Source organism: Corvus moneduloides, chromosome 2, assembly GCF_009650955.1.
Source record: "Corvus moneduloides isolate bCorMon1 chromosome 2, bCorMon1.pri, whole genome shotgun sequence".
NCBI classification, from domain to species: Eukaryota; Metazoa; Chordata; class Aves; order Passeriformes; family Corvidae; genus Corvus; species Corvus moneduloides.
Genome location: NC_045477.1, coordinates 28716965 through 28736381, shown reverse-complemented (window position 1 = coordinate 28736381; position 19417 = coordinate 28716965).

The following is a 19417-nucleotide window of genomic DNA, read 5'->3' as shown; positions in this document are numbered from 1 at the left end:
GCACTGCTGTCCATTTTCAAACCTTCCTCCATCTTCCTCCTTCCTAGACCCCTTTCCTTGTTCCTGTACCTCTGGTCCTTTCTCCTTTTCCCTAAACTAATGCACCATGCACCTAAGCATCAACACAATGCCTTCACAGCTATGTTTTCCTCCCTGCCCAAAGAAGCTGGTTTTTTGTTTCCTTTTAACTTGGCTAGAGTGCTGTTACAAGTTCACAGAGAGATTCGAGTGGGAAGGGACCCCTGGAGGTCTCTAGCCAGACTGCCTGCTCACAGCAGGTTGCTGGGGGCAGTGAGGGCTGACAACTCCCTAAAGGAATATAAGAGCTGAGATCCAGGTGTGTAACAAGGCAGGCAGAGGAAGAGCCTTAGCCAACACGGGAAAGCATCTGAGCAAGGGGACGAAGGCAGGTATAGGCAGATAGGCGGGTTCAGCTGAGAATGCAGACCATCAGACAAGCTTGTGGTGATGAGGCAGGTCCAAGGTCCAACTAAGAAGTCAAGTCAGCATCAGGATCAGGTCTGGAGGCAGGAACCAGGGTGAGCCACCATCCAGAGATTGCCTGACAAGTCCATCATGACAAGGCAGGACTTGGGTCAAGCCAGGAATCATATCCACGGGTCTAGATCCACTGAGTGCATGGTCAGGCACAGGCCAGACTCCTCAGACAGGAGCCAAGGGCAAGAGCACCAGCTTAAAAGCATCTCCTGGGGCAGGGGGTCAGTCCTGGCGGAGTCTCCAGCAGAGCTTTCTGGAAACTCTCCCCAAAATCATCAGAGGGAAGAGGCTGAGCTCCACTGCCTCTGACCTGTCCCCAAGCTCGTACAGCCAAAGCCCCAGGAGCAGAGGAGATGTACTTGGGACCCCAAGGTAGTTCAGGTTGCTCAGAGCCTTGTCCAGGTGTGTTCTGAGCACCTCCAAGGATGACGATTCCTCAGCTTCCTGAGGTACCCACACCAGTGCTGAAACGTGCCCTGGGGAGAGGCTTTTGCAAATGCTCACCAGGATCGTTGCAAGTCATGGCTGTTGTGTTTTCTCAGGGCCACTACGAGCAGAGTCTGGCTCTGTCTTGTCTTGGCAAGCTTGCCAAGTATGAATGAAATGTCAGCTGGCAGATGCCACTCCTTCAGAAGAGGCTGCTCCTCTGCTGAAGTTACAGTATCCTCCACAACACACAACTTCTCAAAAACACATCAGAAAACATGATCTTTTCTTGTAGTTTCATTCCTGAAAGTAGTGGAACTATTTTTACCTGGAACATTTCATAAATATTCCACCTCCAGCAGAGGAAATTTTAGCTCAAATATTTTGACTAAATTATAAATAACTGCAAAGCTGATCTCTTAATGAATCTCATCAACCAGTTTAACAATAAAGAGGGCTGCTGGTCATGTTACATTCAGCAGAAAAGTTCCTGACTTTGGATTTCTGAAGACTTTGCTTGTTATATATAGACAGTGATGTGCCCGGTGTGGGCTGTTGCATTTTGTCCTTCGGGTGTTCAATCTTTTTCAGTTTGCATTAGTTTTGTTTTATTTTTGAGGATTCTAGTCAAACTTAATTGCTTTGGATTCTAGAGGGGATCTAGGATATTTTTCATGTTTGACAGAGAGAATTGCCATTGACTAAGTTTCTGCTTCCGCATTTTTGCCTTTGTAAGCTTCAGGGGTTTTTTATTCCATCACATGGTGATAAGGAATAGCACATGTATGTGCTGTCTTTCAGTGAAATGAGTCATTCACCCTTATCTTGCTTTATTGCTTCTTTTTAATCAGTGTGTATAAAAAAAGCCAAACAAACAAATCTGAAAGTTCTAGGGTATGATGGCATCCAACAATACAAAACAGAACCACTTTAAAGCTTGTGTTTAGAATACCAGGAGCTATGTGAAGCAATGGTATTCAAGAAGGGAAAGTTAAGTGGGAATACAAGCTTAGCAAAGTCTTTTCAACCTGTATAGGTGACCCTCTACTGTGACAATTCTTGAATTAGTATTCTTGTTAAGTATGTCAGAGGTAAAAGGTGCCATTCATTACTTCCCAGTACTTCGTGTCATTTGCAGATGTGAACATTAAACAAATGTCTCCTCATCAAGTAAGACTAAACAAGTGAAAGGTCAGAGAGATGGCAAAGGCACACAGAGCACTTATTCTGTATGGATCAGACAGAGTATCTGCAAAAATGTACAAATACATTAGGATTTCAAGTCCTTTGACTTCCAGAATGGATATATCCTATGCTTCTGGAAATTGTTCTCTACTTGGATGATATATAAAATTGTTTTTATGGCTATTAATCATGACTATTAATATTAAAATGTATTTCATATTTTCTAGAAATCCTCTGATACTCAGAGTTCTGTAAGTCAGCTTAAAAAGATGTTTCAGAAGTCCCAGAACAAGCCAGACCTTATCTTCAAATTGCTTTTATTACTATTTTTATTCCTTCCACCATGTACTGGCTGTGTGCCTCCCACCACTAGATGTATCCCTACAACAAAACATGTACTTTGGATTACAAATGCCCTGAACAACTTCAGCTGTGCCTGCTTTGAGCTTGAGAGGTTATCCTCTCTGCCTTCCACTCCCCTCTGTTGCTGGGAGTTGAAACGGATGTCCTCCAGAGGTCTTTCCAACCTAAATAAATATATGGTTCCCTGACCTTGTGTTTTAGATACTGATCTGTTATCCCAGGCATTTTTTCATTATCTTTCCCTCCCTGAGTTGTTCTTGCTCGGGTTACACTTTGCATATCCTGCTTGCCTTCCAGCTGCGGAGTCCTTGATCCTGTGGCTGAGTGCAGTGAAAGCTTCACATTTTGTGTGCTGCTTTTGAAGCCTTTCCTGCAAACTCGTGTTTTCTGCAGTGCTAACAGCGTCTCGGCAGAGGCCCGGCTGCCGCTGCGCTGATGCTGCTGTACATCCTGCTGACCGAAACCGGCTCAGGGTTTCCTTGCTGTTTCCCACATTTTGCTGTCTCTCACTCGGAGAGATCTCTGGGCACGGATGGTTTTTTGTTTGGTTTGCACAGCATCTTGAGCAGCGAGATAGCGATCAGTGAGCGCTCCCAACCAAGATAACAAATAGTGTAATATCAGAACCTGCTACGCTGATGATTTTGTTTGAGACTATTTGGGAGTCTGCATGTACTAAAGCCAGGCATCACTGCTTTTACCTATTTCAGACAGTGACAGTGACAAGGCTTCCATGGTAGCTGTAAAACCTTCCTGCACTACACACATTGTCCCCTAAAGCACGGGCAGTCACTCTCCGCTTGAGCCCCTGAAATACAAGGAAACAAGGAAGACCTTCTCTCCCAGGAAGGGCAAGGAGTGGAGGAAGAGACTCAAACTTTTCACCTCGAGGGGATGACAAAAGAGGTTTTCTAACACTGTGTTGAAAAAAAAAAATTAAAAACGGGGGAAGAGGCAGGGACAGAGGGAGAGAGGGAGACACGGAGAGAGGGAGGGAGGGTGGGAGGGTGGGAGGGAAGGGAGGCGGTGCTGAGCCGGCCGGAGGAGGCTCCGCTCCCGCCCCGCTCCGCTGCCGCTCCCCGCCCGCCCCGCGCTCTCCGCGGCCAACAGCGGCCCCCGGCGGCGCCTCGGGGCCGCACCGGCGGGACTCCCGAAGGAGCTCCGGGCACACGGACCCCGCCGCCCCCGGGACGGAGCGGGCCGTCCGCTCCCTCAGCATCGACCCACTCCGAGATGCACCGAGGCAAAGCAGCTCCTCTCAGCTTTTGGAAGAAATGCAATTTGTAAAGAAAAAGAAATGTTAATAAAGACAAGGAGCTGTAAAACTGAAGGAAGGAAATGTCTTCGCCGGGAGCAGGGGGAGAAGAGGAGTTAATTTTGTTGTCCGGATAGTAACATCCCCGTAAAGCGTAAACAGAATGACAATAAAAGCATTTGGAAGTAATCTAGCCCATGGCACGGGTCAGGGTCTTCCTGAGGGTTTTACCCGATCGGAGCCTGGTAAATATTGAGCTCACACATTTAGGGAGCACTTCGATAAATGAAAACACACCCCCCACAGAAGATGTCGCAGCCCTGCACTTGAGTTGAGAAAGGCCAGACTTACTTTTCTCCTTGAGGACTCCTTGTGCACAGGTGCCACGGTTGTCCTTGGTTACGCAATGACAGATTGTTTTCCCCATGAAGTCCCTTCTTTGCTCATCATGTAGGAAGAACATCGGTCACAGAGAGAAAAAAAGTGGCTTTTTACTTTTTTCCCCCTTTTTGTTTTTTTCTATGCCACATACAAATCCATCAGCTATCTACTGCACATATGTGAACTCCATTCCGCAAACAGGGCTACTGATCTTGTCCCACTTTTCTGTAGTATTTACCATCCCCATATCCAATGGCTTCATAAATTTGAATTAACGTCATTCTCAAGAGGCCCATTAACTGTAAGGTGTTACTACTATTTTATAGGCAGGAAACGGAGTAGCTAAGATGTATGTTCTGAACTACTTTGGATGCCACTTTCTGGAGTGCTATATAGCACATATCCATCATGTCACTCCTGTTGATTTAAGTCACAAATACAGGACTTAAGCAATTCTGTGAATCAAACACCAAAGCCTCATGATAAGGCTTCCTTTCTCTATAGGAAGGAGCAAAGAAGTGGTGGCTTTTGCGGACAACTTGGTGCGCGTCCTGGTGCCCAGTATCACCTGGGGGCCCTGGGGCAGAGGCAGGAGCTGTGAAGGTGGTGGCAAGGGGTTCACAAACACTGTGTTATGAGGAGATTAATTTTTTCAGATGCTTCTGTATCAGTGTGCGACATCTAGATAATGAGCAAGGGGAATTAGACGTTCTCATTGATGAGCATGCATTTGATATAATTAGCATTACAAAAAACCCTGTGGGACGATTTGCATAATTTCAGCGCGCTTGAGTCCCCAGTTACAGCCTATTCAGAGGGGACAGGGAGGTTAAAAAAAAAAAGAGAAGCGTTGGGGAAACATGCCGCTACGGCTGAGGGACAGCAGTCCCTGCAGTACAGCTGCTGAAAGCATCACAGTGTGCCCAGGATACGGAGCCAGGGGGTGGCACACATGCTATGGGAGACCTGCAACTGGGAAATGTGTGGGAGATATTCTGCAGTAACGATGCCTCATTAGCACTTGCCAAAATTATTGGTGACAATTTGTAGGCAGGGAAAGGATCTGCGCTGCCACAAGCCAGCTTGTCTGGGGTCATGTTGCAAAGGGTGCCAAGGCATTTGTTGTTGGCCTGGGAATTGGAGGTTGTCTTCTTGACCAGGTCACCTTATTTGCGCATCTGTAGTGTAACCTGAACCACCAAGGAGCACACTTGGTGCTCCAAAAGGACCTGCCTCCAGAGGAGGGAAGTGTTGTGGGGAATTATTCAGGAAGAAACACAGTGAGAGAAAAACATCAGCGGATCTGGTGGTTGGTTACATGAAGTTTATTACCTAGTCAAAGAGCCCACAGCTGTAATCAAGGGGAAAATGCCATCTTAGTCAGAGATAATGTGAATGAGATTTAGAAAATAAAAGGGTAAGACAGACAAAAAGTGACATAGGCCATTCTGTCATTCTGCACTTTGTACTTTCTAATGGTGAGGGAAAGCTATGGGAATGGGTGAGACACCGTGACTTACTGGACAAGGAAGAATTAAATATAGGAGAAGCAATAGGAAAATTCTCTGGCTACTTAATTTAGAAATGGTATTTATTGACTTTAGTTTCAGAGTAACTGCCAGTAGCAATATATCGTCAGTCTGGTAAGTGGATCATTGCCACAGGCAGGGTGACAGCAACGCTTCAAAGGGAAATGGTCAGGCTCATCACTTGAGCTATTTTTGAAGCTTTGGAGGGCCCTGTCATAGATACAATTCTCTGTTTTGCTTTCTTCCACCCTGACCCTGTGCTCTCTGTTCCCTCCATGCTGTCCTTCCTCATGCCGTTTTCTGGACATGCAGTCTGAAAGTACTCAGAAAAACTACTCTTGCAAAAACCTGAGGGACTTTGCACCAAAGATGTAATTCAGCTGGGAGAGCAGTTTCCCAAGGACACCAAAACACGGGATGAAGCTGATTGTGCCTGCCTTTTTCACCACTTCTATTTCCGTCCTTGGGTTGACTTCCACGGCCCTCTATAGGGGGTAGCCTTCAACAACTTAAGAAAATAAAAGATAATTTAATAAAAAGTGTTTCATACTGGCTCGTGTTTAGCACAGGGGTGGTATTAGTGATTCTGAGAAATAACCTTCTCAGACCTGATGGTTTGATCTGTGAGCTTGGTACTGCTTTTCCTGCCCGTCAGGATGAGCAGGGTGGTGGGTGGGGATCTCGGAGTGTGACAGACAGCTCTTCCCCATGCCAAGCTCCTGGAAGCAGCAGAGGGCTGCAGAGGGTAGTTGTCCTGCTTTATGTTTCAAATTGCCACGGCTGCCTGTGAGATGTCAGACTGCAACAAAACCTGAAAGAAACAGGAAAGGCTCTGAGACCTATTGGAGAAGACGCTTGTACTCTTTACCAGAGGAGTATTTTGAGAAATCGACAGCACAGTGACCCCACCAATAACACAGGATCTTCATAGCACAGGCTCTGTGCTTGGATACCAGGGAAAATGTCCAGAATGGCCTTTTGTCTCATCTCGTTGGACTCATGCCACAGTGATGGATGCTTTAGGAAGCTGAGATGGGGCTTTGCTTGTGTCTGAACCTGCAGCCATTTGGAGCTTACAGCTTGCTGATCCCGTGTAGCTCCTGAGTGCTGTTGGTACTCCTTGTCCTGCACCAAGCCTGCATCAAATCCATCTCAAGTTCTTTCCCCAGATAGATCAGGGAATTATTTCCAGGCTATAATTTTGAAGAGAAAGCTGGTCAAGGAAAGTCAGCACCTCTTTCTTATATTTTGTTGCTCCCACAGCTTCTTCAGGGAGAGAGGAAGTGGGGGAGAGGGGAGGGGCTGGGAAAGGGGAAGGGGAAGAAAAAAGTTTGAGCATCCATAAAAGGGGTCAAATTACAAAAAGAGAGATTCCACTTGTCTGTACATGCAACTAGGGCAGGGTAGACTGGAAACTTTGTTGGTAAGGTGCAAAATCCTTGTTTGGGGTATCTGGTGGAGTATTTTTGGCTGTTAACTAAAGAATTGTTTTTAAAAATATGGTAACCCCAAGACTTGAAGACCAACTTTAACATCTGACATTGTCCCTGTGTACTGCTCTGGGAAGTTTCTTAATGTCATTCATGTTTCTGCTTCAAGCCTAGGTGACTGCATCTGTCAGCAAACATACCAGGTGTTGTAGAGAGAGACAAACATTTGGGAATGGCACACCTCATAGGGCTCAGTCACTCTCAGCCTGCCCCACTTTGCTCTCTGTGGCTTCACAGATTTTGAAAAAGATGGGTAAGGAGAAGAATCACACAGCCTTCAACAAATTTGGGATGGACCACATCCAGATCTGGCATCCCTGTCTCCTGCCCATCAGCAATTCTGGTGAAATCCCCTACAGTCTGGGCAGCAAGCAAGTGTGAAGGGCAGATATGGAAACTTTAAATGGAAGTGAGCAGAGCACATGGAAGTTAGGAAAAGGCAGAGCACAGACATCGGGAGCATCTTATCCTTTTTATATATAAAGAGCTTTCTAACAGGTCTGCTTACTCAATCCCTCCTCCTCAAAAGAAAAAGCAAAAAAAAAGGCAGGATTTTTTAGCCACAGACTTTAAAATAGACAATCCTCATTCATTTAGTCCAGTGACATTAGCAAGGAGTCTGGAAAGGGAGCAAATGAGAATGTGGGGACCAGGAGGGATGCTCTTTTGCCACTAAGGTGGTCTCAGGATGTCATGTATGAGCTGGTGAAGGAACCAGAACTTTTTTATGAGTAACTCATTTGTAGTTTTTTTCATGTGAGAATGACAGCTCAGAAGCTGTTGTAGCTGATGTAGGATCCCCTCCATCTCACTTTTTATTCTTTTTCTTTCTCTCCTTTAACATTTCAGGATAGAAGTGCTGCCAGCCCCAGGATTCCTGAATCATGACTCAAGAATGATGAGATGCAGGAACCTAAAGGTTTGCTTGTGCCCTTAGAACAAGAGAGACACTGGTGCTTGCTTGGCCAGCTCCTTGCCCACCCCCCTACCTCAAGTGTCCTTGCTCAGTTATCTGAATGCTCTTCCCGCTCTTTGGTTCCTTAATGAGTCTAGAACAGCTTGTTCTTTCCTATCTCCACATCTCCCGTTACACCCCTCCCGCCAATTTTAGCTCCTCTTTTTCTCCTCGTTTCACTGCCTCCAACACTGCTGCTTTGTCTGCAGCTTCCAACACTAGATGATTGCTTGTTCAACTAGTCTTCCCTCTCTCTCCGCCCTGCTTCCAGTACAGCAATCACTCTTGACTTTTATCATCCCATGCACTCTGATTTTCAATCTAGCCACATTATTCAGCCAGTCAAGGTTCTTTTCTCCCACTTCCATCCCTTTGTTTTCCAGTAACTCCTGTTTTTATCCCGACAACAGACTTAGTATCATTAAGCTCCTGGCCCTCATCTATTCTCCATGTTTCCCTTCCCCAAGGGACTTGCTGTTCTCCTTTCACTCAGCTGCTCCTCCTTCCCCCTGCCTGGCCCAGAGCAGTCACCAGCAGTCGGGTCCTTGCAGAAGATGGCTGGCATTCATACAACCTTATCCCACCTTTGTGAGACAGTGTTGACAGCAGATCTTGGAAGAACTACACAGGGAAAATCTCAAATGTCCCTATAGAGCATGTGTGAAATGGATTTTTTTTTTTTTAAGGCTTATAATTTATCAAAATATAGCATGGATTTTTGTGGGGACGGTGAATATTGTAGCTCTGACGCAAAGACAGCTCTCCTTCATAGGTTTCAGCTTCCTCCTCCGAAGCAGTTGGGCAAAAGACTGTTCTTTTTAACGTACACTTTAACGCTCAAAACCAAAATGTTTTGCTCTGCCTTTTTTTTTTCCCCTGAGTAGATTTAACGTACAGGCTGAAGCCATATTTTAAAAGAAAACAAAAATTGTAAAAAAATCAGATGTAGGCAGACAGCCAGAATGGAAAATTTCAGCTCCAATCATAAAAATTATAAGTAACTGAATGGTTTACAGTAGGAATGCCCAGACAGTCTAATTCCATCTCTGCTGGTAACTTTCTCCTTGCAAAAACCTGCAGTTTGAACTTGCCACTCTGGGATCAATCACGTTGCTGTCCCTAGTGGCTTTAGAATAAGGCAGGAATACAGGACTTGCTTTGCCATAGATCAGGGCTTCTCAGAAGCTTTGTCTGAATTGTGAGGCAGATGGGGAAATGAGGCCTGATAGCTGGAAACAAATTCACATGCAAAGCCTACAATATTTCTGTGGAAAGAGAGAAGGTCAAACTCAAAAGCTGGAGCTTTTCATAACGTGGTTGGTCTGTTAGCAATGTCACCAGTGTAAATCAATCCACTTAAAAACAGTCTTGTCACACCTCTATAAACAGCTAATGTGGACATGTTCAAAGCCTCACCTAAGACGGAACATTTTGAAGTGGTATAATTAAATCTGGTGTATTCTTAAAGGATGAGGCACCTGTTCACTGAGTGCAATCAAACTGAGAGCCTGCAGGCTGGCATGGCTCGCTGCCCGGGACACTAATGCCATTCCTGTGCCCGCTTGCAGCTCACAGACGCTGGGTGGTAACTCTCGCTCCTGCAGAAATATGGCTCCTGCTCCCTGGGCCAGCAGCCCGGCTGCAGCAGTCACCCTGTTTGCCTGCGAGAGGTGCAAGATGAGAAAGGATGCAGGGCACAGGACCTGACATGGTGGCTGAGGAGAACTGGAGGAGAGGAGGAAATGGCTGCTGGCAGGGCAGGCAGGCCCTGACAAGCGGGATGCCCCAGAGGGGTCTGTACACGGCCACTGCAGTCAGACCAGCTCTCTTAGCTCAGCCCTCCTCCTGCAGCCGTTGTGACATGAAAAGCTGGACTTCCCACTGGAGCAGGCACTGAGCAGGCACATCTGCTCTGTTGCCAGAGCCAAGAGAGGAGCAACGTTTACTGCAGTAAGTCAGTAGTGAACAGCCAGGGGACAGGAGCACCCAAACTGTGATAGATTTCCACTAAGCAAGTGTGTGCCCAAACCACAGATTTACCCAATTAAAGCCAGGCTTGGAGCAGTTTAAGTTCCTTCTCTGCACTAGGCATTCTTGATATTTTACTAAACAGATGTAACGCTGCTTTAAACACATCACGTGCAAATGGTACGATATAGACCATATGCTGCAAACTAGAGCTCTATGTTAGCTCAGCCTGGCACAACCTCGCTTGGCCCTTCAGCTGCTCTCTAGGTAAAAGAAGGAAAAGACAGGTATCTTCCCAAGGAGGCAGGCTGGAGACTGACTTAGTAGGTGCCCAACTGTATGGAAACCTTAAAAAAAGGGAGTGGGAAGAATTGTCCAAAAGGACTCAGAGCTTCCATTCCCTGAGTCCAGAGCTCCTTCTCTGAGACAGTGGAGTGCTGCGTGTGTTCGCTTTCTTGTTTCTCGCTGATGGCAGAGGATCAGCTGCAAACAAAACGTGTAACAGGCAGAATAAAACGGGCAGTGATTCGCACACTCCATCCTCAACTGCCTCATGCTCCCCTGCAGACGCTTTCCCTGTAAAACAGATCTGCCACAGGGGGACTCCCTGTAAAACACGGAGTTTGCAAAGGGGGCTCCTGCATTTGCTGCCGGAAAGCCAACAGACAAAGGGACCACACCTCACCAGTACTGCCGGTGATGGTGGCCACCGCTGGGGCTGCCGGTGGGCACCCGGCCACGGGCACGCTCCTGGCAGACCCCTTCTCTGGTTTCACCAGGGTGAGGGCCGATGGAGAGCCTTCCCCACTAGAAGCAGCAGCAGCTGTGGGTTTCTCAAAGGGAAAACAGCATGCTTCCCGCCGTTCCTTGCAGCAGTGTCCAAACTTGCTCCTGCTGCAGTTCAAAAACCTCCTCCTTTTGCATGTTCTGCCAGGATCTGACTGAACGGATGCAGGCATCTTTGCTGCATCCCACCCAACAAGGAAACACCTCACTCTCTTGTCACCATGCATTATTATTTCCCAGACCACCTTTTAATCCACAAAGCCTGTAATTTGTAGCTTCCGTTCAGAGAATGGGGAATTACAGTTTTTTGGTTCTTTTCTACGCATCAGCCTTTTACATGTCATTATTTCAGCTTCTGGGGCTTACACTTCCTATTCTTCTCTTAGCTATCAGGACACATTTGCTGGCTTTAACAAGAAGTAAGCCTTGCAAGTGCTGAGCTGTACCTGTAAGGGCGGGTAGTGAAAGCGCCCAGGAAAACAATGGAGCAGCTCAGAAACACTCCCTGGAGCCCGTAACACTAAATCCAGTTGGGGCACAAAAGCAAGGATGGGGCTGAAAGCAAAACCCAAAGACAGTGGTAAAAACTGCCTTCAGAAGTAAAATAAATACACTCAATATGAGCAGATGGCAAGATGTGGAGTTATCTTCCATACCAGACGTGTGATAACGCGGATGTGAGTGGATAGTGAGCTGACCCCAACGCAGCACACAGTGGCCATGGGCAAGGAGCAGGAGGCCTTTCCAAGGGCAGCACAGCACCTGGCAAACTAGGTCAGGGCTCAGTGGTCACAAAGGCCATGCCAGCACAGCCCCGGGCTCCCCGGCAGCAGGGGCTCCATCCGCACCAGACATGCGCCCACCGTGCCATGGGTGTCACTGAGCAGCACTTGCTCCAGCTTTGTGCATTTCTGCTGACTCGATGGTGGCTGGGCCGGCAGGCAGTGCCTGGGCTGGGGGCGGACACCGAGGGCTGGATGGGGAAGGCACCATGGCGAGGGGCCAAGCACAGCCCGGGGGCACCCAGGAAAAGGGTCTGGGAAGGTGCGTGGCCAAGGCAGCAGCTGGGGCGGGAGCGCCAGCTGCGCTGCCAGGTGAGGGTGAAGCCAAACCGGAGCACAACGGCGAGGCTGGGGCGAGGCAGCCCGGTGGTGACAGCGGCGGCAGGCGGGAGAGGGGAGGTGCAGAGGGGCCGGGCCGGGCCGGGCCGAGCCGAGCCGAGCGGGGCAGCCGAGGTCCGGCCCACGGGGTCAGGCCTCAGCCGCGGCTATTATGGGATGGCAAGCGGCGAGTATTATGGGATGGCGAGCCCTTCTGCGGGGGGGAAGGGCGAGCCGCGACTATTACGGGATGGCGAGGCCTCCCGCGACCGGAGGGGGGCAGGTGGGTGGCAGGGTGTATTATGGGATGGCGGGCGCTCGTGCCGCCGGGGGGAGTATTATGGGATGAGGAGGATGCCCCACAAGGAGCGGGGGGGGGGAGAGCGGGCGGCTATTATGGGATGGCAGGGCCCACCGAAGCCGGCGTGAGGCGAGAGTATTATGGGATGGCACCATTCCCAGCGCGGTGTGACCGGGCCGCTATTATGGGATGGCTCTACCTTACAGCGGGGCTGCCTCCCTGGGAAGTATTATGGGATGCAGCAGGAAGGAGGAGGGGGTGTTGTGGGATGCCGAGGGGAGGCTGCAGCCCCAGCCAGGCTTCCTGGCGGTGCCCGCCGGGACCTCCCCGCGGTGCCCCCGTCCGGCCCCGACCCCCCCCCGCCCGCCTCAGTCGGGACCAATAAAGCCGGCAGGGTATTATGGGATGGCGCGGGGGTGGGGGGGTGGTTGCCATGGTGCGTTTCCCGTGGGTGGCTATTATGGGATGGAGTCGCCTTTGTGAACTATTATGGGATGCGGGGTGGGGCCGCGCGGGCCTCGCCGCCCCCCGGGGCAGCGCGGCGGGAGGATGGGAATGCGGGGATGCGCCGGGCACGGGCCACAAACCGGGACGGGCTGCTGGGTGCCAACTCTACGTGGGCTCCTTAGGAACCCTCGGCCGGGTCCCCAGCACGGCGAGGCTGGGGGCTCCTGCTTGCCCTCGCAAGCAAATTCTGACCCCAGCGTAGTTGAGGAAGGGAAAAAACCCACAGCCTTTCAAACTGGGGCTGTGGAGCATCTCAACATTTCACCTGTACATCCATCCCAACCGTACTGTTTTTAGGAAGAAACTTGCCGTCTAAGTCCAAGTGTCACAAAGCTCTGACTTCTAAGTTCAAGAAACGTGCACAAGGATGGCACAAAGCAAGACATGTCCCTGCACGGTCCATTCCAGAGCAGAGCCTGTTACGTGATCCTTGGTTTCTACACCGAGAGCACAGCCCCAAAGTACCTGGTCTCGTTCTTGCCCGAGATGAGAAAACCTCCTCCAGAAATGTGGGGCTGTGGCAGCTTTGCAAACCCTGCCCGGTTTGGAGCCCAAGGTGACTTAGTAGGTATCACCATCGAGATTCGACTCTCCTCCTCTCCAGCCAACCCATCAGCTCCGCTCAGCAGCAGTGGTGTTCTCACCCAGCCAAATGGGGAATGCAGCCTCCAGGCTAATTAACACTGTTCCCTGTAGCACAGTTGTTGCTGGGTGCAGCGCTGGAAACACCTCTCCCAGATCCAGCTGGAGGTAGGAGATGAAGGAGAGTTCTGTCCCAGCCTGTTTTTTCAGTATTTTTGCTAAATGAACTCAAGAGATGTGTGTCGGTGTTAGTGATTTTTGCCAGCATGCACCAGCTTTGATACAGGAGGTAAAAATAGGTATGGCAGAACTGCAGTCCAGGCAGCTCAAACCAGTGGGTTGTTGTTGCAGCCCCTTTGAGACCACCGGCTCCTTCCCTGGCTGGATCCAACTATTTGTTTCATGAAGAGGGGAGGGGAACAGGGCATCCCTAAGGCACTTTAGGGAAATGGGAACCTAAAAATGGTAACTAATAAGCACGCTTAACTTTTGTGTAATGCTTCCAGCTTTTGTTATTCATTATACACATAATTCTATGTTAAGGGACTGGTGTCAAAGTCAAATTTTTGTAATTGCAAAATAGCATTTATTTTTTTACACCTTACTAAGTGCCTCCATCTTCAGGAAAAAAAAAAAGTGAAAATAAACATGGAAAATTCGAATCTGATGATCTGATGTCTGGCAAAGTTCTGAGTAACTGAAAACAGACTTGTGATGGAAAATATCGAGTAACCTTAGCTATAGGTGTCAGTACCAAGTATATGATGTTTTTTAAAGCAAACAAACCAGCGAAGCACACAGAGATAGACATCAGCCGTTCTGATTTCCAGGGGGCTGAGCAACCTCCAATCTCCTCTATCTCTCCCCCCGCCTCAGTTCTCTGCCGCCAGCACTGCCTCCTGCACCGCGCACGTCTGGCTGACACGGTGCGGCTGCGGCTGCACGGCCACGCCGCTCTCCCTGCCCCCTCCTTCTCCTGGCAAAACAGGAGACGAGGCTCATGACGAGTGCTGAGCGAAGTCTGAAATGCTCTTCCCCTAACGGGAAGTAGATGCAGAGTCACGCTGGCATAGGGGCAGCCCTCACCTATGTGGCTGTTAGAGAGAGAGTCAATCCTCCATTGACAGTAGAATGTTCTCAAAAAAGAAGCACACGTGGTCTCTTGAGTGATTCTTGATCTTATTCTGGTCGTATGCTCCAAAATCCTCTGTGTGCAAGTCTCTTTCTGCCTCTTGTTTCAGTGGCATTTGTTTGCTGCAGGAGCAGCTCCTTGGACATGACAGGAAGGACTCTTGTCTTTTCTCCACAAGACAAGGAGACTTTCCTGTGTCATTTTCTACCATGTCTGACACCAAAGTAAAGATACTTCCATTGTGCTAAACAAATAAGCTCATGCTTTTCTTTGAAAACCCCCCATCTAAACTAAATAAGGGGAAAAAAATAGAAGGGGGTGCGCGATGAAGAAAACAACGAAGAAAATTGGTCATTTAGATTTCCTTAGCCTGCCATGGAGACTTTGTAGAAAGCTGGGAGCGGAGAAGAGTATCCTGGGCAGAGGAAAGGTCTTTGTAGTGGTGAGGAAGACTTGCAGAATTCAGGACAGTCACTTTGGCTAGTGCTGGGGACACAGGATTCTCACAAGGTAGTTTAAAATGGGGGCAGGGGGACTTGGGTGTTGAAGAGATGCAGACTCTGGGACAATAACCAGATATTGAGTGAAAGTTTGAACCAGTTTCTTGCTAACTTCAAAGTAAAAATTACCTATTTCAGAGTCTGATACCCCTCTCAAAAAATCATCTAGGGCAAAATTCTCAGCTTTACCAAAGAAAAAACAAAAGGGCAAGACTCCTCAGAAATTCTGGGATCTTCAGGGTTCCTTGGCAGAAGTGGTAAAACCTTAGTTCAGTCATGGCAAGTATCAGTACAATCGGGGGAGCCTACAGGGCTGCTGAATGGCAAACACAAGGAGTAAGTCCATCCACATAAGTTATGGTCAAAACTAGGTTAAAGGAAGAAGTGAAGTGTACCTGGAGCATTTGCAGGACAGTATCACATTCAGGGGTACATCAGTGGTGCCAGTTTTACACAGATACTGAAAGATATTTTTCATGTTACCCGTTGTATGTAACCTGACAGAACGGATATTACACACAGGCTAGAGCAACCCTCAGTCCAGGAAACAGGAAAAATTTGGAGAACAGAAGTACGGCTGTGTCCCAGCACACAAATGAAGCAATACAGTGGCAGCATTGCAGTGCCCAGCATCTAAACCCATCAGCCCCTCTGCATTGTTATGGAATGCAAGAGGAGCTGACAAAAAATAGCCTGAAAGACCATAAACAGATCTTTCAGATCGCATTGTCTGCAGCACCAGCATGTCAAGCTTGTAGTCTGTTATCTGTGTCCCACATACAAACAGCTCATGCTAGGCTGGGGAGTCTCCCCCCTTTCCAAAATGCTCTGGAGTTCCTTCCACCCACCCTTGCCTCCCACACTGGGCAGCATTGAAACACACTGGACAGAGGTTTCCAGCCTCCAACCCTGAGTTCCAGGGTGAAACAATGTCAAAAGCTTTGTTCTTCTTGTTACCTTAGGGAAGCATGTTTAAAAGTGAACATAAATTAAAAGTGAAATTGAGAAAGGGCTGTGGGCCTGATAAAAACCTGGACAGGGGCAGCTGCCCACAAGGTCGAGGAAGATGAGGGAGGACTCTCCTGGGACCCACACAGGGACCTGAACCCTGACTAATTTAAACCATGCACAAAACTACAGAAATAATTTAGAGGTTGCCCCAGCTTGTTGCTGTGGGAGTACAGAGCCCACTTCACCTGGTTGTTCTTGGAAGCAGACCTGGGCAGGGGCATGTGGAAGGTCCTCTGGCTAGTTTGGATTTCCCTAACATGGGCGCAGGAGATGTTGTAGGTGATTTTCCCATGGGAAGTGCGCTGTGGGGTTGTTCAGGGTGTTGACGCCCATCAGCACAGGTTGGGAAGATTGTAGTACACAGATCTTGCTGTAATTGTTTCCAAGCCAAGTGCTGTAAACTCAAAAGATTCAGTTAAACTGGGTAAGTAATTGAACCACAGTAAGGTACAGCAGCTTCCAAGTTTAAAGCAGCCAAATAACTGGAAATCTATCTCATGGAAATCTATCATTTCCTCATCAAAGGAAAATATTTAGAAGTCTATTTTTTAAAATCCATTTAATCTACTTGGCCTTCACAAACAGTAAAAACATCTTAATCATAATCATATTTATCCCATATGGATTTTTGGTTTTGAGGGAAAATTAAGATTTCTGCTGACTAAAAAACTCCCAACTTACAAAGGAGAAAAAGGAGTTGGAGCTGAGGTGGGGAACCTTGGGCACATTCATGATAAAAATGTGTTTGTTTGTCACGCAGACAAAGATTTCAGGGAGGTGGTGGTTCACTGGGAAGCTTCATGCTTTAGCATCGGAGGCACGGGGGTTCACATTGCCTAACCAGTAGCAAACAGCCCTCTTCAAGCCGTAACCTTGCTGGTGGGACCATTGGGAATCAGCTGCAGAGAGAGCCCCAGCACCTAACTCCCTTTGCAGGATCTTCATCTGCACCGCACCTCTTCCCTTGTGGCCAAGCCACTGGAGGAAAGAGGCAAACGTGGAGTCTGGTGGACACCGGTTGAGGCTGGGCTGCTCAGCTTGGGAATTTGGTGTGGCTGTTCACCCGGCTCCTGTTAGAGGGGATTACGGCTGTCAGCACACAAAAGAGGGAATGAGAAGTCCTGCAGAGGCCCATGTGAGTTTGGTGGTGGTGTCATCCACCCCATGTTTCTGCAGTGCTGGATGGTCTGCTTGATCCATGCAGAGGATGGATAGGATCTGTGGAAGAGTCGTGTGCTCTTTCCTACCACTTTTCCTCTGTGGAGCTCAGATAAAATGAGAGCATCATCGTCATCCAGGTAAAGGCATGTACAGGGATAGTACAGGTTGCATGCTGCTGGTGGCTGGAGAGGTAGGTGGGATTTCTGTATGTGCAGGAATGTGGATAACACAACAGCCTGTTGGAATGTATTGGTTTAGCCTTTGCTGGCAATGCGGGAACGAGGGCATGGGAGGCACAACTCTCATGCTGCGGAGTGGCTGCACATGTATCATGCGTTGTGGAACTCTGCTGGAGCACAGAGTGGAGATGGGCGCACGGATGCGGTGGTGGAGCCTGGTGGTATCTCAGCAGAGGTGCTGGTGCGAGGAGGCGGTCGGAGCCTGCAGGCACAGTTAAGGGAGAGCTTGCCCATAGCCAGAGCCACTTCGGCACACGGCCGAGGTGATGGGATGGTGTTGTGGAACACCTGCATGCCTGCTGTGTGCGTGGATGTATTTTCAGTGTGGTGTAGCAGACAAAGCACGGCTTGTGTTACAGGATCTGTAAGCGACTTGTTGCAGTCTGTAAACACTCCATCCTCCACTTATGTTCCGTCGTGTTCCACTGCGTCGGGATGAAATGTGCTCATGCACCACCAGGCGTGGGACAGCAGGGGCAACGAGAGCAGTTGTTGACACCCACATTCACTGGGAGAGACGGACAGGACTGCGCCTCTTTGTTGAGATTGATGGTGTTATGAAGATGCTCAACAGAGGATAAGGCAGCATTATGGGATGTGATTTTGTTTAATGGGAAATTAATGACACCGTTGCATGTGCATAATTGGAGTATACTTGTACCTACGGACCGTTCACGTCTGTGTAAATCGATGATGAGCTTCCTGGTGGAGGCTGCCGCAGGGAGCAGGGTGCTGGGTGACAGGGAGGAATGGAGGACGTGGACCCGCCGTGTATCACAGAATCACAGAACCAGTTAGGTTGGAAAAGACCTCTGAGATCATCAAGTCCAACCTTTGACCGAACACCACTATGGCAACTAGACCATGGCACTAAGTGCCACATCCAGCCTTTCCTTAAGCAACTCCAGGGATGGCGACTCCACCATTTTCCTGGGCAGTCCATTCCAATGTCTGATCACTCTTTCCATGAAGAAATTCCTCCTGATGTCCAACCTAAACCTCCCCTGGCACTTCTTGAGACGACATGCTCTTGTCCTGTCCCTGGCTGCCTGGGGTAGGTAGTTCTGCAGGGACCAGCAGCCAGGAAGCCTCGAGGTGCAGGGGAGGCACCAAAGTCACTGCGGCTTCCCCACAGGCAGGCTGGTGGTGGCCATGGATAACCGTGGAGGGGTCCTGCAGCCCCGCGGACAGAGCGTGCGGGATGGGGCACCCGGAGGCCGGGGCAGGGGAGGGAGCGGGGCCCTCAGCCCCGAGGTCGGGGGCGGTCGGCGGTGGGAGGGCGGTGCCCGCAGCCTGTGCCCGGGGCCGGTGCCAGCGCGCAGGAGGGCGGGAGGTGCGCGGAGGCCGCGCGGTGCCAGGGGTCGGCCACGCGCCCCGGGCCGGAGCGGGCCCCGCGGCCCCGGGCAGGGCGGGCGGGGGGCGGCGGCGGAGCCCCGCGGGTGCGGGTGCGGGGCGGGCGGCCGCGAGTATTATGGGATGCCGGGCTGGACGGTGGCTCCCGGCGACTATTATGGGATGCCTGCCTGGGCGCGAGGGGGGGGAGGAGAAGTGACTATTATGGGATGTGCGCGCTCGGGGTGTGACTATTATGGGATGTTCCGGGGGGGGTCCTCACAGCGCGCTCTCCCCCCCCCCCCAGCGCGCTCTCCCCGCGGGAGGGGGACGTGCCTATTATGGGATGGCAGCCCCGCGAGGCGCGGGGGGGCGCCCTGGCCCGGCGCGCGGGGTCCCGCGCGGGGCGGGGGGGCAGTATTATGGGATGTTTCTTGGTGGGGGTCAGTATTATGGGATGCCGGAGCGAAGGGGTGCGAGCGTGGGGGAGTATTATGGGATGTTTCTCGGGGTGAAGGTGCGGGGGGGGGGGGGGACAGTATTATGGGATGTTACTGGCGGGAGGGGTGGTTATTATTATGGGATGCCGGGCCGGGCAGTGAGTGGGAAGTTCTGAGGGGAGGGTGAGTATTATGGGATGTCGCGGGGAGGGGGGGGGGAAGGGGGTGTGTGTTTGCCGGGGAGACGGGGGCGGGGCCTGTTGCCGGGGTCCCGGG